This window comes from Pithys albifrons, chromosome 1, assembly GCF_047495875.1.
Source record: "Pithys albifrons albifrons isolate INPA30051 chromosome 1, PitAlb_v1, whole genome shotgun sequence".
Lineage (NCBI taxonomy): Eukaryota > Metazoa > Chordata > Aves > Passeriformes > Thamnophilidae > Pithys > Pithys albifrons.
In genome coordinates this window covers 30,923,950-30,945,436 of record NC_092458.1, presented here as the reverse complement: position 1 = coordinate 30,945,436, position 21,487 = coordinate 30,923,950, and positions in this window count along the sequence as shown.

Below are 21,487 nucleotides of genomic sequence, written 5' to 3'. Positions count from 1 at the left end.
AGAATTTTGACATGTGACAGAGCAGGGTTATGTCTAAAAACATTATTTTATCAGTGACATTTTGGCATGATTGTTACTTTTAAATCTAGAATTCAGCTTTTTAGACTTTTGACTACAACTCCCTGATGTGATTTCATACCTTCTGAAAAGTAAGCATGACAAAAATTCACAGACTTGGTGTATGGTGAAAACTGTGACATAACTTTGTGAGTTGTGATGCACCATAGGTAGAAAGGTTAGGGAAAGAAAGGGAGAAAACATTTGTTATACAGTGGCATTCTCAAACACCAAATTAGCAATGTATGCTCATGGTTCTACCCTGTCCTTTTTCCCTTTGGTATTAACTTCTCTCTTACAGCAAACTGAAACCAGCTTGTATTTTGACCCAAGGTAATTTACATGTAAAACTCGTGGCTGAGGGTCAGAAAACAAGTACACAATTTTCCTAACCTTTACATCCAAATGTCTTCAGAAAGAGCAAAGGGATTAGTAGACCAAAGCCTTTTTGCTCAGTCATAGTTTACTTGTTGTTGAAGTAGTAAGTAGAGGTTGACACAAAAGAAGCCACTCTGCAAGCGCATGTGTGGAGACATCTGAATATTGTTCAGCTGTTAAAATGACAAGCCCTATTTCTTATTCTTTGTGGAAAGATATGTGTAACACCCCAGCCTTGGAGCTGCAAGCTCAGCCCAGAGTTTTACTTCTAAAAATATACAGGGTTCTTTATTACCTCAAGATAGCTTCAAGAGAATAAGCAACACACTTTTTCCCTAGAGGTACTTTTCCTGATAATTTAAGGGAGAAAATAAGAGAACTTGGCAAAACTTCAAAAGGGTAGCATATAATCAAAACAAAGCATTCCACAAAAGTACTGAGCCAGGACATTACAACCCTCACAGTTTAGCAAGATCTAATCCCACCATCCTTAAGCTACACAAAATATCAAGAAAGGAGCAAAGAAAGAGAAGAGGAGGGAACAAGAGCAGAGAAGAAGGAGAAAGAGAAAGAGACAGATTATTATGTAGCTACCTTTGAATCCTTGTGGAAGACCAACCCTCACATGTACAAATGGCAGGATCGTGATCGCGTGGAGAGCATATACCTTTTGTTTTCTGTTCTGGTCCCTAAGGTCAATACCCTCATGCAGGACCTCAGACCCACAGTCCATTCTGGGGTTCCAGACCTGGGTAAGAAGCAGTTCTCCTACCATCCCTGCCAATCAGAGACTGGGTTAGAGGGTCCAGGAAGTGCGGTGTGTTGAAGCTTTCTGGGACTGCCCTTGGCACCTGATCCAGGGCTCCCCCCTGTGGGCTCCAGGGGCCTGCCATGAAGAATACAACTCCAGCTCACCTCCATGAGGTTCTACCCATCCCTTCCCCCTTCCACACATACACAAACACTTTACCTCGAGGTGGTTCTGACCCAACAATTACTGACCTAATGTCTCAAAATACAATAGGAAAACTTGCGTGCTAGCAAAAAGTAAATAAGATTCTTTGATTGTAATGTAACAGAGTTCACCTGAGTATCATATGCTAATTCCTGAATTTCAGATTAAATATTTGTTCAAAAATTACAAGAAGTCAATCAGATAGTCTTGTATTGGATTCAAGAAAATTTTATTTACAAAGTTTCTTAATATTGTGGCAGCATGACTCACAAGCCAAGAGAAGAAACCAACAGCATTTGAATAGGTCTGCTGAGTTTCAGTGCCATAAAACCTAAGAATTTTGAAATTTAATTTTTTGTTATTGAAAATCTTTGCCCTGCTTCATTATAAGTTTATTTATATTCCATGTTGACAGTTCCATTTTCTTCCTAACATTCACAAATCCTTTCCACTAAACTTCAGGAAGTTAGTACTGACTGAGTTAAAAAATGGTCCTTGTTATCAGGTTTTAATCCAACATTTCTTTTAGAGGAGTTGACCTTCAAGTAGTAAGTATTCTTTATATTTTTAAAAACAGGCTCATTTAAAGAGATCTGTAGTTATTTTTGGAAGTATATATGCAAAATATATGACAACAATCACATTTCATTCCTGTAAGCAGAATCAAATGAATCTTAGTAGCATTCTTCAGAAAAGCACAATTTCTATTTTGCATATAATGTGAATAGGTACATTTTGAATGATTAGCTTATCAGTGGAATAAAGTTAGCATTGATGTAAAATAACAGTTTATTAGGTAAGGGGAAAAATAACGTTGGGGAAATTAATGCTGGAAAAAACATTCAGGGTTTATGATAGCTGGGGTTACAAAAATATAGCAAAAATTAATAGATCTGATTACATTTTATCATTATAAGCTCCGTGTTTGTGTTTTCAGTGGGATTCTGCAGCAGTTGTTATGAGTCGCAGTGTTTAAGTGTTGGGATTTTATTCACAGAGGAAGTGAACAGCGAATTTCTCCTGTATGGCAAGCAAAGGAGTTGGGGTAAAGACAATGTTGCTTGCAGGAATCTAACCAAGAATTATTGGTACATTATATGGTGCATTGTTCTTATTTTGTCAGAAGTGGAACACTTCCATTAAAGTTCATTCTTAAATATAGTAGGATTATTTTATGTCAGATAGAGTCATAACAAGCAGAAAATGGTTATCCTAACTTCTACCAAGAAAAGTTCTGTAATTCTTTGTGGGCTTCATTTTGCATTTCTTATTTACCAGACTCATTTTTTTAAAATCAATATATCTAAGTAATTAAATTAATAGAAAAATAACTATTTGAAAAGTTAATTAAATTGTAATGTCTTGAAGAAGGTACTTTAATATCTTCTCACTTGAAGATTTTAATTCAACAAACTGGCACTTTATAAACCATCATTCAGGTAGAAAGTACTTCCAACATATAAAGTATAACCACATATTCAGTAAAGCTAGCCAGACTGTTACTGAAATTCACATTTATCACCAACTGCAGCTCCTTTCTAGTTAATGAATCATCCATAATCTGATTTCTTTTTCCAGGAACATATCTGTTATTTTTTGTGTATACCCAGAATAGTTTCAACAAGGAATGTGGAATTTTAATAATGTTTTGACTTTTAATGAATAAGTGTAGTATACACAGCTTAGAATAGCTTGTTCTTTTTATTTTGGAGTGTTTTCTCATATATTTGGGCTGTATCCTTTAGGCTACAAAATACATTAAACACCATGGACAATAAAAGCATATTGAACAGCCTGAAGCTAAATTTGCTTGTTTGACTTCTACTGTTCTCCTTTTAGATTTGAGTCAAATTTTATGGGATCTTGTGAGTTTGACACTGATTTCTGAATGGGCATTATCTCAGTACAATGACACTGGTCATCACTAAAAATTCTAGCTTTCCTGTGACTATTTATCTGAGTTTTGCAGTCAATTAGTTGCCTTTAAATGATAGTCCTCTAAGTTTTGAGCAAGGGTAAGAATGTTAGGATTCTTCCTAATTTTTTTTTCCTTAAGAGTAGTAAGAATTTTCTGTGCTTCATTTTCGACATTGCATCACTGCAGTATTTCAAAATGCAGTTCTGGATTGAAGACCTGATGGCCTCAAGGTTTCATTGGAGTCTCCTGAAATCAGCTCAAATGACAAGTTGGCATCTTTGCACAGAAGAATAAAATCGATATTTTTTTTAAAAAATGTACTCTACTTTATTCTGGAAAGTACATTCTGGAACTTTTTCCAAGTAAAGTTTATAAAAAATTAATGTTAACCTTTTTGAGGAAAGAAGTCCAAGGTTATATGTATTAAACACTTCTTTTCTTAGTGTGGCACTTGATGTGCAGTGCTCTCTAGTTGGCTAGAAGGTGTTTTAATTAGACAAGAAAAGAATTTAAAGTGGGATAAAAAAAGACATAAGGATGGAAAAGCTGAATGCATTTCACAGTTTATTTGGGGAAGAGTGCCCAGTTCAAGATGGATTAGGGGCTAAGGCTAAGCAAGAGTGAGGAAATAGTAGTTTGAAACATGCCGTGTTTTGGCGGCACGTCCTGTTCAGGGCCAGGAGTTCAACTTGGTGATCCTTGTGAGTCTCTTCCAAATCAGAATATTCTGTGATTCTGTATAAGCATGGAATCAGAAAAGCTGAACTTGGTGAGGGATCTGAAAAATCAGAATAATAAGGGCCAGAAAAAGAAGATTACAGAAAATGTTCACACACAAATTGAAGCTGGCAGCAACCAACATGTAAAAGGCAGTGTCTATCCTGGTGCAGTCTCCTGAAGGACGTTGCTTGTCCCCAATATCCATCTGGACATTGGGTCTCCATTAAAACATTTTGAAGTGTTTTTCTCCATTATTTGAGGCAGATAAACTCCTTATGATTTACCTCTGACAAATATGAACTTGCAACTGTCTCCCCTCCATTTTTGAAATGCTTTGCAATAGCTCAAGTGCTTACATTGGAAAAAATGAATATTAATGAATAAAAAAAATCCAGCTATTTTTGTAATGATTTGTGTAATCTTCAGTCATGTTTTAGATGCTGGTTTGGCAGAAGGACAAGTAGCATAATTGTGCACACCTGTACCATTTACATCTCCTCTACTCAGTGGAGGGATATAGGAGGAGACATTAAAGTCTATTTGGAGTATGACTAACAACAGGTTTTAACATTACCACTTATCCAAGTTAAGCTGCTGATTGTTCTTATAACTGACATAACTCTTGTAATAATTTATTCTAGATCTATATGTTATATAAATTAAAATTAACCTGATGGCTGAACTAAAAAAATATAGTTTTTTTAAACAAAATTATCTACTTTTAGTAAACATGAACCTAAACTTCACTATAACCTAATACTTAAAGGTGCTCTTGGGAACAGATTCAGACCCTAAAACTCTTTGAAATTTCACTTTAGTGTAAGATTACTCTATGTGAGCCGCTCAACTTATTGAACCACATCTATCAATTACCCTTTTATTGTCTGTATTTTCATAAAGACAATAATAATGTGCATTTTACATATATATATATATATGATTTATATATTGTTTTCTGTATTCTTTAATTGAATTCCTGATCATGTTAAATATATGCAAGGTATTTACCAGTTTAAGAAACTAGTTCAGATGGTTTTCATAAATTGTCATTCTAGAGAAAAAATAGAAAATACATTATTCATATTTATTATTAATTTTGTCTGTGTGTTTTAGGAAGGGGGAAAACAATTGAAATGTTCTAGCCATAAACCAATATATGAAAAAAAAAAGTAGGATGCATTCACATATATATAATATGTTCTGTATAAACTAACTTTTTGGGAATAAGGAGATGTTCCAGTTTTAGTCATTGTATTCAGAAAACTTAAGCAATACTGTCTGTAAACCTTTACAAAACTTCAAGCTGGTCATTTTAGGCATGTTTTTTCATTGAACTATTAGACTCAAATGGAATCACTCTAGTATTTCCTCATTAAAAGCAGCCTCCTGTTTATCCAATCTTTTGTGGATAAGAAATCAACTTCATTCACATTTCCCAGGCATTCCTTCCTTAATGTGCATGTCATTAATGTATGGCAGTACAGCATTGCCTGGATATTTAATAAAAGGAGGAGAAGGAAACATAGCCACAGAAGAGGATAGAACTTGGGGTACCATTGGCAAAATGAGCCAGAAGGGGCATAGAAGAAAATGAAAGGCAAGAGAAAAGGGGACAAGGCAAGAAAAACAGAAATAAAAACAGGTTTGAGATTTGAGCTATGAGGGACTGAAACATAAGGAAGAATTAAATCTAAGCAGGAAAGAAAGAAATCCGCACGGCTGCGATGAAAAAGACAATAGCAAACATAACTTGAAAGACAAGATAAGAAATATATGTCTGGGAAAAGGAAAAACTAAATGAAAAAGGATCAGGCTTTAAGATTAGTAGATTCAATTCTATTTATCCAAATCCTTATATTGAGTTCTTTGGCAGATTTCCCATAAGTGTGTGCATTTGGAAATAATGATACTTTTTATGTCATTTCAAAAGTATATCTTTGGGCCTTTTCTTGGTGGTCCAATGGTAAAGATAAAGAACATTCAGTAAAATAACAATTCATCTGAATATAGTTTTCTAGTTTTATAAGAAATTAAGGGAGGTGGGTTTCTGGGTTTTGGCGTTTTTTTGTTTTGTTTTGTTTTGCTTCTTTTAGTAAGATTATTCCTTTTGCTGAAGAAAAATGCAAAGCCTTAAACCCTTCAATAGTTCCAGTTTTTAATAACTGTTCATGTCATATTAAACCATAGTTCATAAATAAACAGATTCTGTATGATTTAAAGAATTAGAAGGGTTTTCAGTAGACATTTTTTTTGCCCAAAGATAGTTTGGAAAAACATGAAAGGGTCTTTACAGACACCAGTTGCAGTTAGTTGTCTAATTCAGAGGAAGGAGTTCTGTCAATGAAAAGAAAAATTCTCTTTACAGCTTTGTCACCTGATAGGCACTTCTAAATGCAAGCAGTAAAAAACAAGGAATTATTCTGTAATAATATCTAAATAGCACCTGGATCTTTTATTGGATTTTCTAATTTGTGAATACACTGGTTTAGTTTAAAAGAAAAACAGCAGAGGAAAACAAAAATACTCAGAACAAATGGCATATGACAAAGAACCCTAATGCAAACTATTGCAACATAAAAAAAGGTGAGAAAGACCAAAAAGATGATCTAGGTAACTACACTTTTATCATCCTTACTTCCATCCCTGGAAGAATGTGAAATAACCTTCATGAAACCCCTGAAAATCTTGGAATCCATTTCTGTGCATTTCAAGGAGACAAAGGTTATTAGAAGCAGTCAATAAGGATTTTCCAGGAATAAATCATGCTGGCCCAACCATTTGCCTTTTATGATAAAATGAATGGATTTATGAACAAGGGGAGAGAAATAGGTGTCATTTATCTGAACTTTAGCAAGGTTTTTGACACCCTCTCCCATAATATTCTTGAACCCAAACAGAGATATTGCAGTATGGATGAGTGGATAATGAATCTATAGAACAGTAGTTTGGAAAATTTGGAACAGAGGACCATTACTGGGTAGTACTTGGGCGGGAGGCCAGTGAAATATGAAGTACTTCCCATGGCTACCCTGTGACTTCCCCTGCTCAAGATCACTACCAACAGCAAGAGAGGACACTCATCAAGTTAGCAGATGACATGGCAGTAGGGGCACCAGTCAATAAGCTTGAAAGCTGGGCTATGTCACAGGGGGACCTATAGAAAAGGGCAGAAATGTATAAACAAGAACCTTGTCAAAATCAACAAGGGCAAATGTGAAGTCCTGCTCCTTGAAAGGAATAGTCCTCTGCAGTGATATGCACTGGGAATTGCTTGGCTAAGGAGAAGCTCTGCTAAAAGGAGCTGGGTGTCCTGGTAACAAGCAAACTGAACCTGAGCTAACAGTGAACTCTGGACACAGGGAGACAACAGCAGGCAGGGCTACACCAGCAGCCAGGAGCTCAGAAAATGAGGAACAATACTATCTTCTTTCAGCCAGCATTTATTAGATAGCATCTATGCCTTCCTAAGGACTTCCGGTACAGAAAGAACATTGACAAGTTTCAGTGAGCTCAGCAGCATACATCAGGGTGGTTGGAGCCTGGAGTGGCTGCCTCATGCAGAAAGGCTGATAGAATGGAACAGGTATTTTTCAAGCAAAGTCAGAGGTGGCTTTGTGAACACCTTATGGTCACTCCAGATCCTACAGGGAGATCATCAAGAAGATGTAACCATGCTTTTCATAATGATGCATGGTGAAGGGGGCCTAAATTGATAAAAAGAGGTTTCAAATTGGATAAGATCTTTTTCATCAGAAAAACAGTCATTGAAATAATTTGCCCAGACAAATAGTCTGCATCCTTGAAAGTTTTGCATAAAGACCTGAGAAACCTGTTTGGACCAACACTGCCATTTGGACTAGAGATTTCCTGAGGTCCCTTCCAGGACAAGTGATTCTTGGACTGTGATCTGTGTGCACAGATGTCCACCAGAGAAAGAGGTACAAGCCTCAATTCTCAAAAAACTCTAATTCCCTGATCCTCTTCCATCAAGTCCTTATTTTACTAATTACAAACCCTTTAGTTTCTTAAATAAACAGAGTTCTGAAAATGCCATAATTTTTAGGATGTGGCTCTGATTTATGCTCACAGAGAGTGAAAGAGTATGATCAAACAATAAATATTTTTTCAAAATATCTGCAAAAAGGGACTTTCAAAAATCAGTTAAATATTATATTTTTTTCTTTTTCAAAATCGTGATTACTAATTTATATGCTTTAATGTTCAGAGTATTGACACTTTTATATTATATTCACTTTAATTTCCAGGAAATTATATAAACCTTTATGTCATGGGTAGATATGTCAGCATTCTTTTAAGAGAGTGGATCATTCACTTTATCCCAGATGATACCTTCCTTTCTGCTTGGTTGTCCCCCCAGTCTGGAAGTTCAATTTTCTTTTTTCAGCTTCATCCTGGTTCAGTTCTCTGTTTCTGATTTTCTTTGCCTTTGTGCTGCAGCACTGTAACATATTACACACTATAATATAATACTTACACACTTCTTTATCAAACAAAGATCTCTATATATCATTCCAAATAGTATTGAATTATAATATAATTATATGTAAAACACATTTCTTGAGAGACTCCATCAGGATTTCTTTTCCTAAATTATTTTAACATTGAACATGAAAACATTCAAACACAAAAGAAGAAGTTTTCATTTATTTAAAAATAATATTTAAACTAAATTAATATAAACAATCTTGATTGCAATTTAATATTTCTACTATGACCTTTTGTTATCTTCATCTGCAACAGGTAGTTGTCCCCACAAAATGTCTATTTAGTTTTGAGTAAAGTCTAACCTTTTGAAGGACCTTATTAGAGATAAGTAATGTTTGAATGTACTAGTCTTATCATCAATTCACTACAGGTAACAAACTGTCTAAAGCTTTTTCTGATTCTCTGACTGACCTCAACCTCATTTTCTTTTCTATATTTCAGCCTTCTCTAAGAGAGTATAACCTGCTGAGCCACTTCTGCTTTCATTCATCAATATATTGATTATTCATGTGTGGAATCAATGCTGTGATGTCATTGCTCATTTTTAAATATGGCATATTTCAGATGTTTGAAACAAGCACTGTTCAGGATGAATGCATGTGTTTGTTGGCATAAAATATTTAATGGACTTCGTAAGACACTTCGTTATCATGTGATTGCAAGAGCCCTAAACATAATAATAATAATTCTCAATTTTACTATTTGTGTTTGTTGCTGCTATTGTGAAAGCCATAGTAAAAAGATAATTGGACATTACATCATTATACCGAAGATGTAATTTTTGTTCTGTATTCCTGCATAATTGGAAAAAGCAATTTGTACTCTAAGCATAGAAAGCAAATTATGGTCTCAGACACTTCTCTGTGGTGCCCAGGCACAAGCACTGCCCCTGCAGTGGTGTTGTCTTCTCACACCCTTCTCTCCCAGGTGGCGCATGCAGACTCTAGTCCCACACTATGAGACAACAGAGTTTCTCATCTCATGGCTGACCTTCCCATACATGGTTTTTAAGATTCTACTTTCAGGAAGCATAAAGTTTCCTTAAAAACAAAACAAAACAAAAACCAACCAATCAACCAAAAAAACCAAACCAAAACCAAAACCAAACTAAAACCTAAAGTCCCAGAGTGGTTCACAGAGAAATACAGTTATTGTTATAACAGTAATGCATGATTTAAATCTGACAGCTTGCATTTCTGCTGTAATGTCCCCTAAGGCACCTTATATGATCAAATGTTGTTATTATTATCAATTGTCTTCACATCACAAAGACTCATTATCCCCAGTCTTTCACTAATTAATCTTGAAGTTTCCTCATTGTTTTCCTGTTTAGGTTCATTTCACTGGTCATTGCCATACACTCATTTTTTTTGCCCCTCCTGGAGAGTGTTGTCCTTTATTTAAGGACAGGTCAAGTAAAAAGTGAAGGGAATATGTTTAAGATTCATGCTAATTGACAATAAATAGCCCCGGGACTCAGATGCCACAGCTGTCCCCTATTAGATCACTATTCAGATTATCAAGTTAAAATAATCCTTTCTGAAACCTCTACTATACTGGGATACAAAGGAAAACATCAGACAGATTCTGAAAGCCTCCAGGGTGAATGATGTCTAGAGTCTGCAGTGAGAAATGGGCCAAATGACAGCCAACTCAGTCTGTTGATGGACCTAATATTCATTGCTTCTGTATTTTACGGGGAAATGCAGCTGAATGTTTGCAGCTGACTGACTGTCAGCTTTAGTTCAGCAGGTCAGGGTGCATGGAGATGTGTAACTCCCCATCATATCAATATTCTGTCTCCTGAGTACTTTTCCTGAATTATGGGATATTAAAGTCAGGCATGCATGAATGTACAATATAGAAGCTAGATACCTTAATGAGGGGGAGGGGCTTAGACACAATATTTTATTAGGCAAGTCTCCTGAGAATTGTTTTATGCTGATTTTAGTGCTGAGTGGTTTCAGGCTTTCATCTGCAGAGAAAGAATATATATTAGAAGAAAGTGCTTTGTTCCTTCCCCAGTCTAATTCCTAATATCTCTGAAGAATTTTGTATTGCCATTAGTTAATTGGTGTGAAAGATGCTTAAGAAAATATACTCTCTTCTGGTGTTTAGATACCAGGAATCTGGCAGACATGCTATAAAATGTTCTCACTCAGTGGTGGCCCTCCCCAGGTAAATAGAACTGAATAACTATATCAATGTAAAATTGTGTTTTTAAATTTTGGTATTGAAACCCCTCAAAGATATTAAAACATTCAGTTCCTTTGATTTTGGATCTGGACCTTCAGATACATTATCATTTGTTTTCTCCGAGTACTGGTTTGAGAATAAGACACTGGCAATGAAAATCTCCATTTCTCATCTTGGAGCTACTCTGCTTATCCTGTACAAACTTTTCATGTAGGTTTTTAGCTGTTTAATTACTTTTTTATCATATCCTACACTTGACTGTCATTTTAAGAAATATTATTTCAAAATCATAGAACTTTATGTCTGGGTCCAAACACTATTAAGTTTATCATTAGCATACTTAAGCAACTTTGAATGATGCCTGTTTTCCAAATTGGATGCAAAATGCTCTGCCTAACCATGCTCCCTGTCCATTGAGTTAAAAGACAGAAGTAGAAAGACAATCCAAATTCTGTCCCTCCATTCACCATCGCTCTCTGGATTCAACCATCCAGCCAGATTTTTACCCAGTAAAGAGACAGAGAGAAGGAAAGGGAAGTATTCAAGCAGATAATTCAGCCCACACAATTCTCCTCTGTTCTTTGTAATGGTCTATGTCACTTCCCAAAAAGTGAGAGAAGATGCCACCTTTAGTGGCTGTCTCTAGTTGCCTATATTAGTCAAGATAAATGTTTCTCAGATAAAAAACTTCATGAAGGTACATGATTACTATATGAACTCATGTGCTGATGTTGAATCCATGAACTTTATAATTTTAAAACTTCCATGTGGTAATTTTCATGTCTATCAAGGAGAACAGCATGAAAAAGAGTTGTGGGAGAAAACAGGACTGAGAATACAATCAGAAAACAGCTGTGCTGAGTAACTGAGCTTTTTATGTGTGCTCAGGGTAGATTAAAAAATTGGAGTAATCAGAGTAAATACTATTGTAATACTGAAGTGCAAAAGGAGAAATATTTGCCAGTTATAATCAGAGAAATGTAATACAGGCATTTTAACTGTTGGTTTTTAGAAATTACTTAGTAAGAGCATTAGCTATATCTTAAATGATTCATTTCAATGCAAGATAATTGTAGTGTATGAGTCACAGCTTAATGATATTGGTTGTTATTTCAGGCCACTTATAAGCAGTTACAATTATTATTTTTAATTAAAATATTTTACTTCCTAGCTGTGTTACAGAGATCGGCCTGGAGTCTGCACAGACCTGAAAATCCAGAGGTGGTACAGACCCCCCTCTGCAGAAGAGAGCCTAAAACCAATTAATTTGTGACTCTGCTCAGCATGGCTTAGATGCTGAATTCCACTGTCAAATGTCAAATACACAAATTGCTTGGGACTGAAAATTCAGGTACTTCTTTGTCATTTCCAGTATGACTTCTTTTAGAACCTCATCTAATCACTTGCTTTTTCCATTCGTTGCTGCTTTTAGGGGAAAAAAAATTACTAGAGGAGTTTTTTTAAAAAAAGAACAAGTTCAAATTGTATGCAATTTCAAATATTTTACTTAATAATTTATGCTACTTAATATATGACTGTATATATGTATGTAAATTTACAGTTCAAAAATAGTATTAATGGCTAGACTTGCATTATATTATCCATTAGAAACTGTTCCATTTCTAGCGCAGACACAGATAGAAGTGATATTTTGCAAAGTATAAAGCAATGAAGAAAGATATGTTTTTCTTTTCTTGAAAAACATATGTCACCAGAAAACACCTTTTCATCATTTTACCCGAATATACTATATCTTTCACCTTATCTAAAATCTTAACTTCAAGTATTCACATATGTAAAAACCATCACTTTTTCCTAAAGAAAAAACTGTTCAGTGATTGCCTTTTTTTTTTTTTTAAATAAGACTAGAGTAACCCCATGTCAAACTATGAATAACCTCATAATTCCATTTTTCTGTAGGGTGCTACTAATGCTTTGTGGGCAAAGACTTGAACTTTATCTTCGCTTATTAAAATATTTGTAGGCAATCAAAATATGCACAGCTCAAAGTTTATTAATTTGGGGCCCTTTTTTGAAAAGCTTCCTAACTGTCCCATGCTGCAGTAATAGATTATTTGATTCTATGTAAAAGGTCATGAATTTTCAAGTGCTCCATAGGGGAAAAGAGTTGAAGCCTTTCTGGCACTATATTTGAATGTGGAAATAAATATTTTGTTTCATGTGAATAAGATTATAAAGAGACTTGGCTACCCCAAGCCTGGGAAGTAGGATTAATAGACATGGTATTTTAAATGTGTAAGACATGACAGATTTTAAACAAGAGACTTCAAATGCATGCCAGTTACTTAAAAAGATGGAGGATTGGGTTCATATAATTGCATTGTATCTGTTTTTTGTTGTTTCCTATCTCCAAACCAAAGCGGATCTGAGAGAAGAATAATTTCACTAAAACTCGTGATTTTACCCCAGCCAGTAACTAAGACCCACACAGTTGCTTGCTCACTTCTCCCATCGTGATGGAAGAGTAAAAGTGAGAGGATTCTTGGGTTGATATAAAGACAATTTAATAGATAAAATAAAAGTTAAGCACACAAGCAAAGCAAAACAAGGAATTCATTCACCATTTCCCATGGGCCGGCAGGTGTGCAGCAAGATGGTCTCCATCATGCGTAGCAGTGACTTGGGAATACAAATATCTTCACTCTGAATGTCACTCCCTTCCTTCTTCTTTCCCACTTCTATAGGATGAGCATGATGATGGTGTGGGATACCACTTAAGTCAGTTGGGATCAGCTCTCCTGACTGTCCCCTCTCCCAAATCCTTGTGCACCCTGATCAGCAGCATGGCAGCATAAAAAGCAGAAAAGGTCTTGACTCTGTTTATGTGCTACTAAAACATCAGTATGTTGTTGACACTGTTTTCAGCACAAATCCAAAACATAGTCCAATACCAGCTACTTGGAAGAAAATTAATTCTATCTCAGCCAAAATGAGTACACTCAGTCATCATAAATAATAATTCTTTAACACCTCATATATCTTTCAAAAAATATGACCATTAGTAAATTTAAAGCCTTGCAAGTCACTTCTCTGAAATTGAAAGACCCTAAAATAAAACCATAGAAACAATATGTGCTGCTTTAAAGGTAAACCAGTAGGACAAATGAATGCAACTCAAGAGAGATTATAAGTAAGAGTTACAATTTAATAACAATATTACAATAAATGAGTGACACAAAGAGAAATTGGTCTTAACCCATAAAACCCAGAGGTATAACCCAGAACCCAGGGGCACAAACACAATGGTGTTTGTTAGCCCCTGTGCTGAGCCCCACGTGGTTTGCCCTGTGTCCACAGCAAAAGGAAGTGAAAAACCTGTTGGTGCAGATGATGGCCACAGTCCTGTAGAGGTTCTGGTCCTTCTCTGGGTCTGACAAGTGGTTCCAGAGGTCTTCAAACTCCAAGATTATATACCCTCAGGTCCAGGTGGTAATGCCCAGTAGCTCCCCCAGAGTGGGGTGTTCCACAGTGGGTGTTCTTACTGTGAGTCATGGGGTACTTTTAGAATTGTTGATGGCCCATTAACAGATATGACCCCTCAGGCTGGGTGTGAAGGTGCTAACTACTTCCTAAATGGGAGTTATCACAGCTCTTATCTCACAGGGGTCTTTCACACCCAGCTCACAACCTGAGGGGTTGGGTGTGCCCTGGGCAGCTGCTGCAAATGGTCCATTGTTAAAAGTTCATGGGAAATGAGTAGAGGGTGTAGAAATAGCTTTGGTCACCCACACACAGTGATAAACTGGACCCACCTGCTGAACTAGGACATAATGAAATCAGCACATGTAATATTATTGAACTTTTGTTCACAGGTCTTTTTCTGGAGAAAATTTATTCTACCTTTATCATATATCTACCTTTGTCAATCTGCTGATATATATAGGGAATAAAATTTTGCTAGGTTGATAGAAAAACCTGTTCAATAAAATTGAACTAAAGAGTGTCCTGGAGAGTTGCATTTCTGAAATCACTTTCCTTTTTTTAGGTTTGATGTTTGTTGTTAATGCTTGTCAACACAGGATGCCTTTGATCCTTTCATGTTTTTTATATAGAAAATTATTGGGGACATTTGTTTCAAGTTAGGTTTTCAAAAAAGAGAAACTTTTTTTAACCTCAAGAACACTGAAGCATTACATAGTCCTGTTATGTTCAAACCTGGCAGAACAATTCTTTTCCAGCCTGAAGAAACTCAACTTCCTTCTGAATCTGTCAAATTGCATTTAGCATGGTGCTCTGTCAAAATGCATAAGTCTTGACACCTGAAGTATTTTCATGTCTCACAGCCATTTCAGGAATAGAGAAAATCCTTATATATATAAATAAATACATATATTTGTATCCTTCAGAAAAAGAAAAATAAACTGAACATATAATTTAAGATTAGAATCCAAATCAGAAATTCTGTAAATGAATTCAGAAGCCCAAGCTGGAAGTGCTTGGAAACATCCTGGTTAAACACTTCTAAGTGCTTATTTGCTTTTTATATTCAGTTGCATTAAAATCCCTAATTTTACTTTCTTCCTATGAAAGCAAGCAATTTAAGGAAAAACCCCAAAGACATAATTCCAGACCATGAAGGATGTTGAGATTTCATGCAACTTTAATGAGTTAATATAGGTAATGATTATTAAAGGCTTATTATTATAGTTACACTGATTATGCTTGTATAGAATATGACAGTGCGAAATATTTTGCTGTGTTGTCATATAGTACTCTGTATATACCACAAATAACTTAGATGTAGGACTTGAAGGGTTACTAAACAAGTTTGCAAACAATACAAAACTGGGAGGAGCTGTTGCATTGTGTGAAGGCAGAAAGGGCCTGCAGAGAGATCTCGACAAATCAGAGGGTTGGGAAGTCACCAACCATATGAAGTTCAACAAGGGAAGGTGCCAGATTCTGGATATTGTGTGTAGTTTTGGGCACCACAATATAAGAAAGATATTAAACCACTACAAAGTTCCCAAAGGAGAACAATGAAGATGGTGAAGGGCTTTGAGGTCACTTGGTCTAGTCAGTCTGGAGAAAAGGAGACCTTCGAAAAGAGTTCTTCCTCCAGAGGTTGGTTGGGCACTGGAAGAGGCTCCCCAGGGAAATGGTCACAGCACCAAGACTGAGTTTAAGAAGTGTTTGTATGATACTTTTGGGCACATGGTGTGAGTCTTGGGGATGGTCCTGTGCAGGGCCAGGAGTTGGACTTGGTGATCCTTGTGGGTCCCGTCCAACTCAGCATTATCTGTGATTCTGTGAAATTCAGGACTGGTTTCTTTGTTTTTAGAATACTTCAACAATGTTGAGTTGTAGAGAAACCTGATAGATACCTATATTTGTGTTGAGTACAAAACACAGTAATAATGAAATAAAGTGTCTTACGTTCTTTTCTTTTTTGGAAAGGCAACAGAAAACCTTATTTCTCAAAATCTTCTGCTGTAACTCTGAGGGAAGGAAAAAGGAAAAAAAACAAAACAAAAACAAAAAATCAAGAAAACTTATATTAAGAATAAATATAGTAAAAATTTTCTTAAAACATCTCATTTTGTGGTTACTAGTCACAATTGTATTCAAAGGCCTTTTACCCATAAAGATATTTTGGCATATTATTCCTTACATCACTATCATAAATATGCATAATTCATGAGATAATGGCCAGGACTCTGAGCCATGGTGTATAAAATATATTCCTGTTCATTTTTCTTATTGCTTACGGGATGTGACTTTTAAGTTGCATTGTTTATTCTGAACATGGTGTCTGAGCATGGAAGAGACAAAGCTAAAAGCCTTAAAATAGACACTCAGCCCTTTTTCTTACAGATGAGCTTAAATGACAAATGTGAAAAGAAGGAAGTACCTTTTTTAAACTGTTTTTTGATGGAGTTCTAAAACAAAAGAGCCCATGGTAGTTATTTGATTTATGAGTGAAGAAATAAATAGGATATAGGAAATATAAAACACAATGAATGGTCTATTTCACTTAAGGGAACAGAGTGAGTCTTAACTAATTTGGGTGTGTATTTGAGTATTCCATGCAATACTCAAGATTTTATTTTGGCAAGATATTTTAGGCCACTTTATGGCTACATCTCCTCCGGAGACCTAAGGGTGCTTCTACATGGGGTAAGTCCAGTTGTTTGCCTGGAACCTTCCCCAGTCCCATATTACAAGACTGACCCAATTTTTTTTTTATGTCACTCAGCCTGGTTTCATGGAAAAATCGTTTGTAAATTGTCCATGACAGGCCTAAAACAGGTCCTTAATCATGATGATCAGAGAAACAACAGCCTGGAGTGGGAGTAAGACTTGTGCAAAGATCAGTACAGGCAAGACCTGTATATAGAGGCCTTATTTTCAATTCCAGATGTGAAATACTGACTATGAGGAAAATGGGAGGAGGGACCCCCTCCCACCCCCAAAAAAACCCCAAAACACCAAAAAAACCAACCAACCAATCAAAACCTAAAATAATGGATACAAATGAAATATACAGGTTAAAATTCTCTACTTGGTATTTTATCATTTTGTAAACTCATTTAAAAAACCACAATGGAATTGATTTCCCTAAAAGCCTGACAACAGAATAAAGCCATTTTTTTCTGAGTAAAAGAGAAGGTCAAGGAAGGCTAGAATAAGATTTAGGAAAAAATAGCCTGAGGTCACACCCCAGGACATGAGGACATATATGCCTTTTTTTCCACATTTTTTTTCAGTTTAAATATGCAGCTTCAGTATTTGAGAGAAAATGGGACAGTCATCATTAAGAAAGTTAGTTGATCATGAAAAGTATTAAGTATTTTGAGCTTAAGTTGTAGTTTTGTTGTCTGGGTACCTAGGCTCAGTGAGTCTTACCAAACACAGTGTTCCTTTACTAGGCATCAAAAAGCATTTTAATTTGGTTTCCTAAGAACATAAGGTTATGCAAAGGTGAAGCTTTTGTGCTACCTACCTGTCAGTTCTTGCATGAAAACTGAACTCATCTCTAGTGCGGTGTTACAAAAGGTGAAACTACAGGAAAACAATAAACTGGTCAAAGCCAATTAAATCTTAAAATTTCATGAAAATTCAAGGGTTGGTAGCAGACAGAGCACCAAATTAGAGACCTTGGTGAAGGAAAATCTGGAGTCCGAGCCTATGACTTTTCTATTCTCTTAGATCTCCTATCTTTTCTGGTCTGGTGGGGGCCACAAAGAGAGTTCAGGGTATAACAAATGTAACAGAAAACTTGTCCCCTTGCTAAATTGTTTTAGAGAATAGATCAATTAAGGACAAATTGAAAGCATGACTAAATATTACAGGAAACCTCTTAATTATTAATTTTGTTTTAAATTGTGAATAATCAACATACTTACATATGCTGTACACACACTTTTCATATAATTCAATACTGAACCTTAAACAAACTCCTCCACATAATATTTAACATATGAAGAGAGTAAATGACTGACATGCTGAGACTTCTGATAAAACTCTTCCGCAATTTTTATACCAATCTATAAGAAACTATTGCAGGTAACATGTTCACAAATACTGCCTGTAACTTCTACGCAAACTTGAAAGTAAGTATTATATTAAAAGGCTACACATCTTTGCATAGGAAACATGAAAGCATGAATATTTTTATTTAAACATTATGGATTTATTAAGAATAAACCACAAAGAATCAATTAAATCCTTTGCATGAGAATTTCATTAAAGAAGATGTATATTTATGACATTGCTTTATAAACATGTTCTTCATTATTTGAAAACAGTAGTATGCCTCATCATTCTCCTGCAGTGACAATATGAAAAAAGAAATTAAAAAGTGTACATCATTGGTAGTGTGAATATGTCCCTCTTATTCAAAGTATATGAAAATGGAAGACATTCTAAATATAAAAACATTACATATATGGTTATATCTTGTATGATTTACACGGTTGATGTCTATATGTGTCTCTAAACTACTTATTTCTAATGCTATATTTTATATTAATTATTAGTTATATATGTTTGTTAACTGTTTTACTGTAAGGAAGGAAAAGAAAGATTTAGAAGGAAGGAACCAATGATGCATCAATTTATTGGACAAGAATGAATATATATGTGTGTAAGATCTGCTTCTTGCTCAAATTTGTTGAAGACAATTGTCTTCAATAGGAATAGGTTTTCACTCCTAGAATATGTTATTTTTATATCTTAATTAGAAAAGATTTAAGCAGTTTGTTTATAATCCTTGGTTGCTGATTCTTTCATAAGAAATTACATAGACACCGCCAGTCCTGCATAACTTCATAAGGTGTAGCATTATAAGGTTTAGACAATGGAAAAGTGGTGTCATAGTTTCTAAAAAAATGTGGAATGAATATATTAAAAACAAAGGTCTGCCATAAGGAATTTAAAGATATCACATTAATATTCATTAAATAAATGTATTATTGTAAATTAAGTATGATAATTGGTTACAATATATCATTAAGTACGCCATAAAAAATCCCTTTAATGGCATGCTAAGATGAGATGGGTTATACATCATTAAAGCTGTGCAGTGCTTGCTTTATATGGGATATAATTACTGCAATAGAAGATAATGACTATTTAAGTATAGCAGAAGTATAAGATTTCAAATATGGTACTACAATATTTTGAACTATGGAAATGGAAAATATATCCTTTAAGGCTGAAGTTAAACAAATTATTCAAGGATAGATGACGAAAATATTTCTAAAATAGCTGTGGAGAGACTAAAAATTTATTCCAGCGCATTGTAAACATGACAGAACAATGGTCCTCAGAGTGAAAAATGGTTGATAGCTTTAACTACACCGGTAAAAGGTGTATTTTTGATTATATTTATTAGACCACATAAGGTCCTAATTGTTTAATGCTTCAAGTATATCTATAAATTAATATCTATTTACTTCTCAAAATAAGAATGTATATCTTTAAATTTAGAACATAGACAGAAAACTGAAAGAGATTTTTCAAAGCTCTGAAAATTGATTTTAGAAGGCTATCAAAATTGAACATTACTCAAAAGCATTTGAATACTACAAATCTCAATCTCTTGTTAAAGCAAAGGATCAGAGCATCCTTGTAAGGACAGAAATCAAAAGTGACCTCTTTTATCACTGTCTGGCATATATGACCTAAGATATAAATATTTTTTTCTTTTAAATTTAGGATATAGGGATGGAGAGGGAGGTAAATTAATCTTGATTGCTGGATTAAAAGCAATAATATGATTATTTATTTTTTAAACTAGAGTTATACTAGCTGCCTTTGTCCTTCTGAGAACATCTGTAATGTATCCCTATGCCCTTTTCAGTAAGCAGAAGTGTCTTGTAATATGAAAGCAGCCTAATCTTTTCTGTGAGATATCTGTCAAGTAACCAAAACTTCTGTATATAATACCATCTTATTCTAGGAAATGCTGGGTATCTGTAAGGATGTTAGTAGAAAAGTTTCTGGAAAATGAACCTCATTATACTATGATTTTGTGTTTGAATGCTTCATGTGAAATAAACTGGAATTTGAAAGTAATAAGGCAGATTGAACAAGTACAGACAGACATATAAGTATTCATACCCTACTTTCAATTTACCTTTTTTAAGGAAAAACAGAAACAGAAAAGGAAACTAAGCACAGGGAATTTTATCTACATAAAAATAAAACATTGTTTACTTTAATTAACAGTGTTATAATGGCCTTAAGTCCTGAGTTAAGCAGCTAAAATTGGTGAGATGAAAAAGAAAACTGTCAGACATCACAGTGCTGGAAATTGTGTCTTCTGGAAAATCCTTGGTTCTTTCAGTGCAAATCAAGTGTTTGAAACACTATAATTTCCATTTCCTTAGGCTTTTCACTTTCTACAGAAGTAAAAGACAAACTCAAAACAGATTCAGTTTCAGAGATATAGGTAAATATCAGCTTAAGTCAGAAATAATCACAGCAGGGGATGAGAAGGTGCCCAGGTTGAAGGAGAAAGATGTAGTAGTTTTGAAATAATAAACAAACTTAATCTGATTCACTTTTCTTGGAATTCCACAGAGACATTATTTTTTTGTTCAGTTTTCAGACCTAATTCTCATAAAAATAAATAGATGTGATTAACTTGTCATAGATCTTTTGAAGTGCAAAGACTAAAAAATAAATTGTATCTTTACTATGTACATTTTTATATTTTACTCTAACATAAAGAACAACTCCATGACAGCGACATACTACTTTTAAAAAGAATGCAGTTTTTTTAACACATAGAATATGTGTGTTAAAGGAGACAATTCTATGTCATCTAGCCTTTTTGCATTTAGGGAGATGTTGTACTGTTTAGATTTTTATTTTTTAAAAAATGGTTTTTTGGGGGGAGTGAGGGAATAAAAGCAAATGCTGATGATCCCAATGCTTGAATCCTATTAAAAGTGTTAATTTGCTGCAGTAATAATTTAGGATTTTAATTATAAGCTTGAAAAGCAGATTTAGAAGCATAGTTGGCACAACTGTAATGTTAATTTGTCCTTTAATGTTTATTGAAAGCAATATGTCCAATGTAATTACAGTGTGTGTCAAATAACCCGCTGTTTTATTTTTTTAATGCATGATCCGTTAATTTACTTGATTAAGATGACTTACCATCTGCTAAGGAATTTTTCCGTGGTTCCATCATTACTTCTAAATACTAAGAAAAGATATAAAGCATTTCCTTGTATTTTGTTTAATCACTATTTTCTTTCTGTTATCCCATTAAACCCTTACTATGG